Source organism: Euprymna scolopes, chromosome 25 (assembly GCF_053919585.1).
Source record: "Euprymna scolopes isolate OS-2025 chromosome 25, ASM5391958v1, whole genome shotgun sequence".
In the NCBI taxonomy this organism is placed as follows: domain Eukaryota; kingdom Metazoa; phylum Mollusca; class Cephalopoda; order Sepiida; family Sepiolidae; genus Euprymna; species Euprymna scolopes.
In genome coordinates this window covers 63,261,671-63,274,498 of record NC_136506.1, presented here as the reverse complement: position 1 = coordinate 63,274,498, position 12,828 = coordinate 63,261,671, and the positions used below count along the sequence as shown (strand labels likewise).

General features: G+C 30.9%; 2 protein-coding genes across 3 annotated transcripts in view; one reads left to right on the top strand and one right to left on the bottom strand.

The window, feature by feature from the left end:
• Positions 1-4,175, bottom strand: part of LOC145247402 (charged multivesicular body protein 2a-like) — a 91,465-nt gene extending 87,290 nt beyond the window's left edge. The window contains exon 1 of the mRNA XM_080109104.1: positions 4,058-4,175. The gene's annotated coding sequence lies outside the window, so the exon portion shown is untranslated. The remainder of the gene's footprint in view (positions 1-4,057) is intronic.
• LOC145247400 (cold shock domain-containing protein E1-like) overlaps positions 3,735-12,828 on the top strand; it is a 96,954-nt gene continuing 87,860 nt past the window's right edge. For both annotated transcript variants that reach the window (XM_080109103.1, XM_080109102.1), the window contains exon 1: positions 3,735-4,416. The gene's annotated coding sequence lies outside the window, so the exon portion shown is untranslated. The remainder of the gene's footprint in view (positions 4,417-12,828) is intronic.

Genomic DNA, 12,828 nt, shown 5'->3' with positions numbered 1-12,828 from the left:
AACAATGGGATTAAGTTAAATTTGTATCTTTTCTAAATAGCAGTAAAATCACCAAAATGCTTTTTATTTGAAAAGAAAAAAAATATTGAAAAGCCAAAACACTGATAATATGAGGCATAACGTTTCCTTATGTGCATATGCACAAACTATAACAAGATATTTTGTTTATAACAATCAAAATTAACTGAAGCTGTAATTTACATGCTATTCTCAACATATTTGGTGTACCTGTGTGTATATTATATAGTACAATAGAACCTTGGGATACGGTGGCCCTAAAATACATTTTTTTTTTTTTAGGTTACAATGTGGAATACATGTTTTATTGGCCCGACTTACGGTGTTATTTATAATATTTGATTATATACATATGTATTATATACTGTAGTGTATTTTGTTACTAATTTTTAATGCCGTATCCCAGGGTTCTACTGCATTTAAATTAAATGCATCACTTAATTTAAAAAAAAGAAAAAAAGTATCTTAATTTTTAATAGAATTTAGAACATTGTTGATTAAATAATGCTACAGTTTATTAAAAAATCATGAAGGGGAATATTTTTTCTCTTTACATTCTTAATATAAGTTTGTGTTTTTCAGTGGAAAATTAATATCAATCAACAAAAAATAGCAAATGCAATAAACCATGTAAAAAAACCCCAGAAAAACCCAAAAATATTACATCTATATGTATTATGGAAACTTTAAACCTGATATATATATTTTTTTACCAGGGATTTACCACTTATCAATGCTCGAAGGCCACTCGAGGATAAGGATTAATGAATGTAAGGTGGTAGTGTAGTAACTGTTAATGGTGTAGATAGAGCAGAATTTGAATTATTTAAACAAGAACTTGTTTACATTGGACTTGAAGGCTACCATATTGTAACCAGCCAGGAAGCAGGGCAGTGAAACAGTGTTCCACAGGCAAGCAGTTCTAGGAAATGAGCTTTGTTCATGAAATCTGCGTTTAGATTTAGGCACAAGTGGGCGAAATTATTGATAATGGTTGTAGCTAGTCGAGTATTTCTTTGTGAAAGTTCAGCAAGGGGGGATTATAGATTGGTGTTCAGACAAGCATTTGCCATGAAAATAACAATAGAACAGAGACAGACTTGCAACATCTCTTCTGTGGAAAAGAGATTGCAAGGAAGAGAAAAGGGTATCACCTACTAATTTCGAAGCTAGGCATCATCATAATCTTCTGTGGCAAACTGTTCCAAGGAGCAGAAACATGAACGTGCTGCACTGCACTGCTGCATTTTGGTGAATGTTGTATTGTAGTTAACAGAACAAAAAAAAGGGATACAAAAAAAAAGTATGCAACAAATATTACCAAAAGCAAGATAAGTAACTCTATCTAGTTGGATAAGTTTTTGAATATATTAACTTATTAAAAATAAATAAGTAGTTGAAAACTTCACATTAGAATGTCAAAAGAAAAAAATGTGAATGTGACCACACGAGACCTCAAAAATCCCTCGAAAATTAAACAGAAATACAGCTGATAACTGTGACACTTTTATCGTTCCATCCTGTGTATATGTATATATGTATATATATACACACACACACACACACAATAAAAAAACCAAAAAAAAAAAAACCAGACGTTTTGTTAACCCGACAAGATCCTAGCTTTTTGTACACATGAGTCATGTGTACAAAAAGCTACGATATATAACAGTTTATATACGGTGTCATATAAAGATCTCCTATGTTTTCAATAGCTATTACAGACATTAAAAATATTGACACATGGGTTGTAGCTTTCGGCATTTTTGAATAAATAAAACATACATTTACTTTGATAAATATAGTCTGTTTCTTTTTCTAGATAGTTGTGTCGATATTTTTAATGTCTGTAATAGCTATTGAAAACATAGATCTTTATATGACACCATATATAAACTGTTATGACGAACGAATCTTGTAGAATTTTTATTTCTCTCTTTTTTTTTTAAATTTTAAAATAGAGTTATTTCCCTTGAATTTAGACTTTCTTCAATAAGATTTAAAATTCACATTCCTTTTCAATTTTTCAAATATAAAATTAAATATCAATTTAAAAATAAAAACAACCAAACATTTTATCAAGCTAAGAATTTCTAAACAACAAATCTAATTATGCGAAATAAAAAGTAAACATTATTTATGAATGTTTTTGTTTAAATAATGATAATGTTTATTCTTTTGGTTAATCAAAAACGTTGTTTATGTTTTTGATATAACAACGGCGCGTGCTTAAATTTACATTTTTCTTGGATTCAAAAGTACCAATAAAACAACATTTCAAGCTAGAATTGACTTTATATTCGGTTGTTTAAAGGTTCTAAAATCACTTTGCAATTTCACAGTATAAACACGTCAGGCATTTTAATTTATTGCTTATTTAATTTTATTGTCGGTACTCATGCGATCCGTGCTGAAATAATAACGTTATTATTTAAAAAGCCATTCTTAACATAGGGAGGGGAGGGTGCTTTGTACCTATTCTGTACTTCAACCTTACAATTGAATAAAAAACATAAAACTTTAATTAAACGTGTAAATACGATTTAAAAAAAATAGCGCGGATGATCACTGACACTCTCTGCTTTAATTAGCACCAACTTTAATTAAACTTGGAAATATGATTTAAAAAATAGCGCGGATCAGTAAGTGCATTACTTAGCACCTTATTGTCTAAACAATGGCTGACGCGTATTAATCATCGTGACTCTTTGAAATACACGACTATAAAATAATTGCTCGCTTGATTAAAGTTTAAAAGTACAAATATTTTTATCGTTTTGTTTTTGCTGGAGGTGGGGCATGGGACATTTTACCAGATGCCAAACATTCACCTGCTATTTCAAACATTCTAATATAGAGATCTTTTTAAGATTCTAACCGTCACTTTAAGTGTAGTTATTTGTATCTCTATTGCACTTGGTTCACGGGGTATATTTTTGACATTCTTTTTCATGAGCCTGGTTGTTTCTATAATTATTATAATCATGGAGATTTTCCTAAGATTCCAGTTTCTTTTCATGTCGATGTCGCTTGGTACGTTGTGAATATAACAACCATAATGAGAAAATGAGAATAGTAAACTAAATAAGACAATTTATCAGTCCTCATCTAAAAAAATAATAAATTCTGAAATGTAACAAGGTTAATTTATATTTGGAATCCATCTCCCCTAACAACAGAGTACTCTGGACGGGTGGAAAATAGACTGGTTTGGCGTCGTTGGCATTTCCCAGGTAATCGACCGTACCCTCTACTCCACCTCAGAAGGAGATAATGATGACATCCTTCTAAGTCATAACAGATACTACACATTGATTCTAGCCAGAAATTCGTATCAAAAGTAATTACTTTAACGGTTTTATTGCATCGATCGGAGTTACTTCACAAGCTTTATGTTGAACTTGAGGACCATAAATTAACGATTCAATCCTGACTAACACATGATAAATTAACACTTCTGTCCGATCATTGATTAAATAAAGGGTTGGTTCACTTCAAAATTCAGTATAGTTTTTGAGAACGACATAAATCTTCCTGAGGAAGATCGGACGTTCCATCGGCTAAAACGTTGAAAATAGTCTGAATAATCCAAATTCTTTTATTTTAAAAAAATTTATTTTAAATCAAAATAAAAACATAAAAATTTAAAATTTTAATAAAAAATAATCCGTTTCATTTTTGTGTCTGTCAACTTCAGGTGTTTAAAAGAAAGAAACACAAATAAAAACAACAATTACGTAAATAAAACGATAGATTCGACCCGGAACTTTTATGATCAAATACATGAACGTTTCCGTCGATGATTTATGATTTAAGAAGTTGTCATTAATGTTGTTTCCAACAACTTATCAGTGAATTAAATTGCTCGGAGTTGAACAAAATGACGATTAAAAACAAAAATAACGTGAAACAAGAAAAAGTGTCGCAACAAATACAGAACTTCGTTGTAAAATGAACTAACATTTAAAAATAAAAACTTTAAACGATAAAAACTGCATGGACAGATAGAAATGTCATCTTTAAGGATGTAAAATCTTACTTGTAAGGAGAAAAATAAGAAGAAAAATCCAAATCGGCCGATAAGCTCTCCTAGCTGCACTTCCTTCTCACAAACCAATGACGTCACGATATCATACACCATAATCTCAAACTCAAACTTTTTTTTTTCTTTTCCACATCAGACATTTTTTTTATCAACTCTAGTTTTTTTGTTTTTTTTTAAGATTATGTTGTATATTTAATTTTAAGTTTTAAACTAGAAAACACAGCATTGTAATTAAATCAAATTAAAAAGATGAAGATGAAAAAAATTATGTTGGTATGTACACTTTCGTTCGAGAGTTTAACTAGTTTCCTATCGAAGATGGCGGCATTGTTGCAGTGCTGTGCGGAATTGGGGTAAGAGAAAAGAAATATTTTTCGTTTTCATATCTTTTCTCCTATTTCTCAGTTGCACAATTATCTTCTGTTTTCCTGAAGAATCGTTTTATTGGATTAATATCTTGTCACCATTTTTTTTTGCTAACAAAACCGTTTTTGATGCCTATTTTTTCTCGCCCCCCCCCCTCCTTATCGTTTAATGTTATTTAACCGAAGGGGCACCATGCATGCTTTTTTTTGTTCTTTCTTTTTTAAATACAAGCAACTTTTTTTGTATACGTAGACCTTTTTCCTTGTTATATATTTATATATAACGTATAAAGTTATATTGTATATATAGACAGAGATATCGATATTTTGTTTGTCTTCTAAGATTCTGAAATATTTACCTGTTATTTCTCAGTCGATTGATGAACTGAACACACATTTCATATTGGTTATTCTAAAATTATTCTTTTAGTTAACTCAGAAAAACAAAAAACAAAAACAAAGAAAAACACATTTGCAAAATTCTTTATTTTTAAATGAAAACCAGAAAATAGATTTGTTTTGCTAAATAAAAATTAGGGCAATAATCTAGAAGTCATCGTTCCTCCTTTCTAAAACAATTGTTAAAATATGCATTTTGATTAAAAATCAAATCATAACATCTTGATATTAATTTTTAATCTAATATATATATATATATATATATATATATATATATATATATATATATATTGAAATTTAAAAACAAAACCAGAGCCTAAATTATTAAAATGAACTAAAAAACAAAACCTAATAAAAAAAATAAATTTAATCTGTCATAATGCATTTTTTTTTGTTTCTTCATAAACTTCTACCGTTTCAACATTTGGGTTTACTGTACACATAGATTCGAAAAAGTTGTCTAAAAGCATATATAACAAATGTTATCAAAGGCAAGATAAGTTACTTTTCTACCTAACTGCATATGTTTTTAGTGTTTTTATTTAATGTAACATGTTTATTCAGCTCGAAAAAGTGTTTACCGATGTATTAGAAAATTAAAAATGGCGCCCGAACTCTCTCTTTGACACGGTAAGTTGGAGAAAAGGAGTTAAAAATTAAAAAAAAAAAAAAAAAAAAAAACTAAACAAAATACTGTTAAAAACCCACCGAATATATGTCAGCCAATGTCGCGGTAACATATATTGAGCGAGTTTCTAAGTATTTGGTCTAGTTTTTTATCTTTAACTCCTTTCCCAAACTTACCGTGTCAAAGAGAGAGTTCAGGCGCCATTTTTAATTTTCTAATACATCAGTAAGCACTTTTTCGAGCTGAATAAACATGTTACATTAAATAAAAACACAAAAATTATCCAGTTGGGTAGAAAAGTAACTTATCTTGCCTTTGATAACAATAACATTTATTTGTTATATATTTGTTTTTTGAGAACTTTTTCGAATCTATGTGTACAGTAATACAAACCTCAACATTTTTAAATAACCCCAATAAAAATTAAAAAAAAAAAAATGCGTGGATTATCTGGTGGCATTCCAAAATTTCAAGAATTTGGAAGCCTTTAAACTGTCGAATATCATTTAAGCTGGTTTTAAAATTCTTAGCAAATGTCATCAAAAGATTGCAAGTTAATTTTGGCAGTAAACTATTTCATTTATATTAAATAATGATAAATCAAATAAGTCACATAAAGGCGAGAAACACAAACACGAAATGTTGATAAGGTTAGACAAGCAAAAGCATTCATTAAAAAAAAAAATGCACCATCGATTAGAATAGAAAAAGCAATGAAAGTACAGTAATAATTAATTGCACTACTAAAATGCTTTTTTTTTTCTTGTTCTGTTTAACAGGAATTGCTGAAAAGCCGGTACTAGTGCAGACTAGTGGATCCGGACGTAAATAATAACGTTATTATTTAAAAAGCCATTCTTAACATGGGGAGGGTGTTTTGTACCTATTCTTCTACACTTCAACCTTACAATTGAATATAAAAAAAAACTTTAATTAAATTTGGAAATACGATTTAAAAAATAGCGCGGATCACTCTCTGCACTAGCACCAAGTTTTATATATATATATATATTTTATTTAATTGTAAGGTTAAAGTACAGAATAGGTACAAAACACTCTCCCATCCCCATGTTAAGAATGGCTTTTTAAATAATGTTATTATTTCAGCACGGATCACTCTCTGCATGAGTACCTAAAACTTTAAACGTGGAAATACGATTTAAAAAAAATAACGCGGATCATCACTCTCTGCATTAGCGCCTAAATTGTTAGGTGAAAGTACAGAATAGTTCCAAAACCATCGTAGGAATGACTTTTTAAATAATAACGTTGTTTACTTTTCTGGATGAATACCAACATTTTACCCAAATTAATAAAATGTTTGTTCTTAGAAAAATATGAAGTTTTGTGCTTTTTTAGTCTTTTTTTCTTCCAGCTGGACAATTTTATTATATGGTGCTAGTGCAACTTCCGCGCTATTTTTTAAATCGTAGTTCAAAGTTTAATTAAAGTATTTTTTTTTATTATTCAATTGCAAGTTTAAAGTATAGAATAGGTACAAAACATCCTCTCCTCTCCATGTTAAGAATAGCTTTTTAAATAATAACGTTATTATTTCAGCACGGATCAATAAGTGCACATTAGGAATATTTCAAATGGTACTTTTTTTTTTGTTGTTTTTTTAGCTTTTTTTATTTTAAAAGTATAAATAATATCAAATCTTAAATTACACAACTTTGGAAAAGCATTCATTTCTTTTTTTTTTTTTCTCAAAAATATTCAAGATAATTTAATAAAATATTTGCCTCCTCACGAAAAGAAATCGACAGTAATAATGTAAACAACTTTCAAACAGTAATTTCTTTATTAATTTAGACTTTTGTCAAAAACATTTGTAAATATGGTTTTATACAACATATTTTAGTATTTCATTAAAATATTACTATTAATACAAGAATGGAGACGGTGACATATTATTTGTTGCTTATTTAGAATTAAACCTATTTTAAAAACGAAAATACAAAAAAATCTTTTAAAACTTTGATCTTTGTAACCGTCATGGAACGATGTCATATTCCAAGAATCACGTAAATTGATTGCGTAGATTTTTTTAACTAAGAAAATCAAAATTTAAGACAAAGCAATACAATGTATTGCCAATACATTGTTTTGATCTACCATAAGGGAGGATAACTCAATTCAAACTATCGAGATCAGAATCAGTCTACATTTTCTATTAAAATCGTTAAAAATCGTATTTCTTTCTCTATATAAAAAAAACTACTTGATCAAGTTAGGTAATGTTTGGAATATGACCTCTTCCTTTCGTGGTGGGTACGTACATCATGATTTTTCTAGTTTTTTTTTTTTTAATACGTTTAATAAATATTTATTTATTTTTTTTTTAACGATGAAAAAAGCTAAAACTTGGCTTGCAGAGTCTACGTATGTTTGTTTTTTTTGAAGGACATTTTCTTTTTTGAATAATGGAGGAAGATGTGTGTATTCTATCGCTTATGAAGCCACAAGAAAGAAAAGTTGGCTAATTATATTTTTTTTGTCATTTTCATAAAATGTCGCTTTCATTCATCGTTTTCACGACACTTGTTTTTTTTGCCATAAACTGTAAATCATTTTATGATTATTAGTGTCGCCTATTTTTTTTGTGTTTGTTCTTAAAATCAAACCGTCTCTAATGTCAAGCAACGTGGTGGATTTTTTTGTACTGATAATGAGAGACAGAGAGAGACCCTCTTCCCTCTTGTACGCCTCTCTCCCTTCCTTCCTTCGTAAACAAAAAGAAAAACACATCAAAATCTTTTAGAAAAACAATCCGTCTGCTTCATCATCATTATCATAAACAAGAAAGAAAAAGAAAGCGATTTTTAGTTTTGGCAAAAATCCGGTGCCCCCCCCCTCTCTTTCACCTTGCTTCTTTTTTCTTTTTTTTTTTAACAACTATCTTGCTTTTCTTTTCCTTCGTCTTCTCATCCGTCTTTTCTTTCTTTCAATTCTTCTTTTGTAGTGAAAGTGCTCTCCCCTCTGTTGACTTTTTTACCAACTAACAACGTCTTCTAAATATAAAACCATTCCAAATTATCCACCTTTTTTCTTATTTTCTCATCGGATTAAAAACTGATAAATTTAACTTTTCATTTCATGTTGAAAAACATTATTTCGAATTCCTGTTTTAAGGTCTAAAAATGTGTTGCATTTGAATCCATATTTACACATTGAATTGCTATTGAATAAATTTGATATTTTCAGGTAATATATAATAAAAGGCATTTATAAGGGAACAAACCAAAAAAGTTATAAACAAATTCACAACAAATAACGGCATTTTTTACGACTTGCCCCAACGTAGTATAAACAGTTCCAATCTCCCCATGTTAAGAACGGCTTTCGAAGTTAGGTGTTTATTCCGAAAGCCGTTCTTAGCATGGGGAGATTGAGGGTGTTTATACTACGCTGAGGCAAGTCATAAAAAATACTGATTATTTAGTTAGCTCGATACTAGTGTTAAGTTAAAACAATCACAAGATGATAGAAACAAGACTGTTATTTTTTTTTTTTTTTTTACTCTCTATAATCGCTTAAAACTCGAAAAATAAAGAAAATACTGATAGAAACTCAGTCAGTAAATGTCACAGTGATATATATATATTTCTTTACCACTTTTCTGCAAAGGGCTGCAGGGAAGTGGCATTTAAATAAAATATTTAAATGTCACTTTCTTGCAGCCCTTTTTTTATTATTCAGTTTTGCGTGTGGCTTCAGTTTGCTACTTAAACATAAGGTTATTTCCCCTTTTCAAATTTCCCTGAATTAATTAGAGGGATGTTAAACTTGTGTAGAAAACTGACCCTCTGTTAAAAAAGATAGGTAATTTATAAGTCTTTATAATCTGGAACTTTGATGCTTAATCGATAAATAATTCTAAAATGTTTTAGAAAAAAAAAATGAATAATGAAATTGTTAAAATGAGTGGGTAGAGGTCAATCTGCCATTTTGTTTTTCTTTCACAGGAAATAAGTTTGGTTTTTCTCATAATGATAGTTTTTCCTTGTGTTTTTCTGTCTATTAAAAACACAAACATAAAAGCAATGGCAGTCTTCATTCACATGAATAGAAAATTAATCTGCCAACTCTGAACTACCGTGTTCTATTATTCATACGAAAAACAAAAATAAAGATTTTTATAACATTTATTCTAATGATCTTTTTTTTTTTTTTTTAAATGTTTAGCTTTTTTTTTTGCTTTTTTTTTTTTTGGCAATCTCAACACAACATTCCACTTTTTCTAAAAATAAGATCTAAATCTCTTGCAAAGGAAAAATGAAGTGGAGCTGTCATGAAATTCAATATCGATATTCTGTATAATTTTATGTTTGTTTGTTTGTAATCACACCGGCATGAAAAAAAATTTCATTTTGGAAACGTTCAGTTCTTAGAGTAAGAACTTTATGTAAAAGTGACATTTGGTGGTGAGTTAGACCTTTAGTTTCCATTACTCCCTGGTCCAGTCTAGCCCAAAAAGTGGTAGTACCTGTCCAGGTCACATCTGCTGGTTAAATAGAACTTCTGAATATGACCCTGAATTCATCCAAACGCATCACCTTTTTCAGACTTCTCAAACTATTTAAAGCTGTCATTAGACTCAATTTTGGAGTTTGAAGAATTTACCATTATTTTCATGTCCACTATGATTTGTGAGGGCCCCATCTAAGGGTTAAATGTAAACTATTGTTTACAAACATTTACAAATATATGTATGGTTTTAGCATAAACTGATGCAACGATTATTGGCAAGATATAAAACCTAACAATCAATTAGTGTAACCCAATATATTGTTGCATTGTGTAAAAAATTTCAATAAAACTTTTTTTTTTTAAATAGAAATATAGATACTGATAGTGTATGAATATTTGAGCATCCAAGATGGGTCATCGTTTTTTTTTTTTTTTTTTTTTTTTTTTTTTTTTTTGCCCATTTAATCTAAACCAGTTGAGTTTGCTTCAGTTCTGGTCTACACCATGACAGAAAACTGACCATTGTCAACTGAAGAGTCCAGCCATGTCCTCCCTGACTGAGTGTTGTCACCGTATAGCTTTTGCTTCTTACCAATGTGCTTGTACCACTGCCGTAATGAAGATTATTAAAATTAATTTCCCTGTGCTGCATGTTAAGACTATTAAACATCTTCCTGCAACAACACACGACAGAATTTAGGTTGAGGTGTTGATGGAGAACAATTGTCAACACACAATGTGGTAGAAACAGTCATTATTAAAGACTTCCAACTCTTGCTGATTCTTATCAGCTATGTCTTATAACTATAGAGGGGGATCATCTACGCAATAAATTCATAGGTACACTCTTTAGTTGATATTGAAATCTCCCTCACTCACACAAGAACCACTAAAGCAGCACAAATGTGGATCTAGTTGCTACAACTTGATCAACCACCATCGCACCCAACCAAAACTGAACAATAATAGAAACTAAAGTACACAAATAACTTTGTCTTCTAAAACCGTGCTATTTAGAGTCAGCTATCGCCAAACCTCAGGCAAGACCAAGAGGGAGGGGGTAGAAAATCTTGATCTTGGAGGTGCCCATGCAAAGCACAGCTTGCACAATGTACCTGGTTGATTCCAATGAGCTGATGTTGGCATATTCCAGATCCAACAATCTCACCCCCACTCCCCTAAATGCCACCTTCAAACAGTCCTAGAGAATGTGATCAAGGATGTACTTTGGTGTATTTGAAGAGTTTGTGAATCACGCATAACTCGTCTAACGTTAACTTTTAGTTCAAAGGTCATCTACTGGTGCCATACGCTTGAACTAGTGTTGACTTGTAGTAACAATGAGTGAGGTGTGTGAGAGTCTCATTCAACAGTTAAAGGCAGACATGAAGCACAGGACAGTAACCTATTGATAAATCCAACACTGAGAGTTCAATGAAGATTGAAAATTTAGTTTCTTCCGGTTGTATGCAAAATTGTAAACTTTTTGGGAACCATTTCAGAAAAATTGTAAATGTTTTCACCTTCATATTGATGAGGCTAATACTCCTGTATTTTAACTCATTTCCGCTCCTTTTTGTAGGATTATTGCTTCACTTCAATTCTCGGGAATAATCTCAATTTCCAACACTGCATTGAAAAACACAGTGTACTCATACACCAAATACCTCTGGCATGGCCTTTATCCTTGCTGGCAGCCTTATTATATAGCTGATGAAAAACCTGCTGTCCTTCCTCTTTGGCAAGACTGTTGCAGTGATATTCTTTTTCAGTTGATTTTTGTCATTGGAGATGAATCATCAAGCAGCCTGTTGAAGTGTTCTTTACACTGCAAAAGATGCTCTGTCAAATTCGTGACCATGATACCATCTTTGGTGTAAAGCATCTCCCAACTTTCCTGCTTTATGATTTAAAAGGGTTTGCTCAAGTCTCTCCATGCTGCAGCTCCCTCTGTCACTTTGGAAAGTGAATATCTGTGTGCATTATGGTCCGACTGGATCGCTTGAGAAAGTTGTCGTCATAAAACTCAAAATCCAGTACTCCTGTAATTCCTACCACTCACACCCTCTCTGCATATGCTAACATTTCATTAATAATCTAGTCCTAACAATGATGACATGTCAGTCTGATACGAACCCAAAGTGTAGACAAAGCTGTTGTTAGATGACCTAGTCGGAAATCAGCAACTCCATTTTAGAGTTTTTTTGTTTCTTATCAACTGGTGAGAAGTTGCCAGACAAGTCTGTTAATTGCAAAGTACAGCTCATTATATTGAGATCCACTTTTAGCAGAACACAACCTGGCATTGTCCGGTCTTCTCTACTTCATCATTATGACTACGCCTCCCAGCAGGTGAAACTGTCCCAAAAAACTAACCCACCTCATATTACTAGCCTTATCTTTTAACAGCAATTGTTGGACGTAACAATGTTTTTGAGTCCAAGAAACAGAATGTTTGAATTTCGCTTTCATGATAGTTCCACTCCACACTATCATCATTGATGGCTCATTTTTTCTCCTTTCCAAAATACAGCTGGACTGATACTGCATCTATTGAAGCTGGTTTTCTGATACTCATAGATTTGTCTGAGAATGGGGTTTTCACTATTTTTTTGTACTCAGATTTTCACATTACATTTTTTTATTTTAGAAATATGTTATGAATTGATTTTCCTTTCAATTCTTTTAACTTCCTTGCCACAAAAGGTCCTATCTTTTTTTGTCAATTATTTGTGATTGATACTCTAATTCCCATCATCCTAAAACACTGGTGAAACTTTAAAATAACACTAACTCCTAAAAAACAAAAAAAAAAAAGTCCTTATTCAGAGGAAGGTAGTAAAAATGAATACCTAATACATGCAATGTTCATTTCACTATCAAATTAGGCTCTCAACACT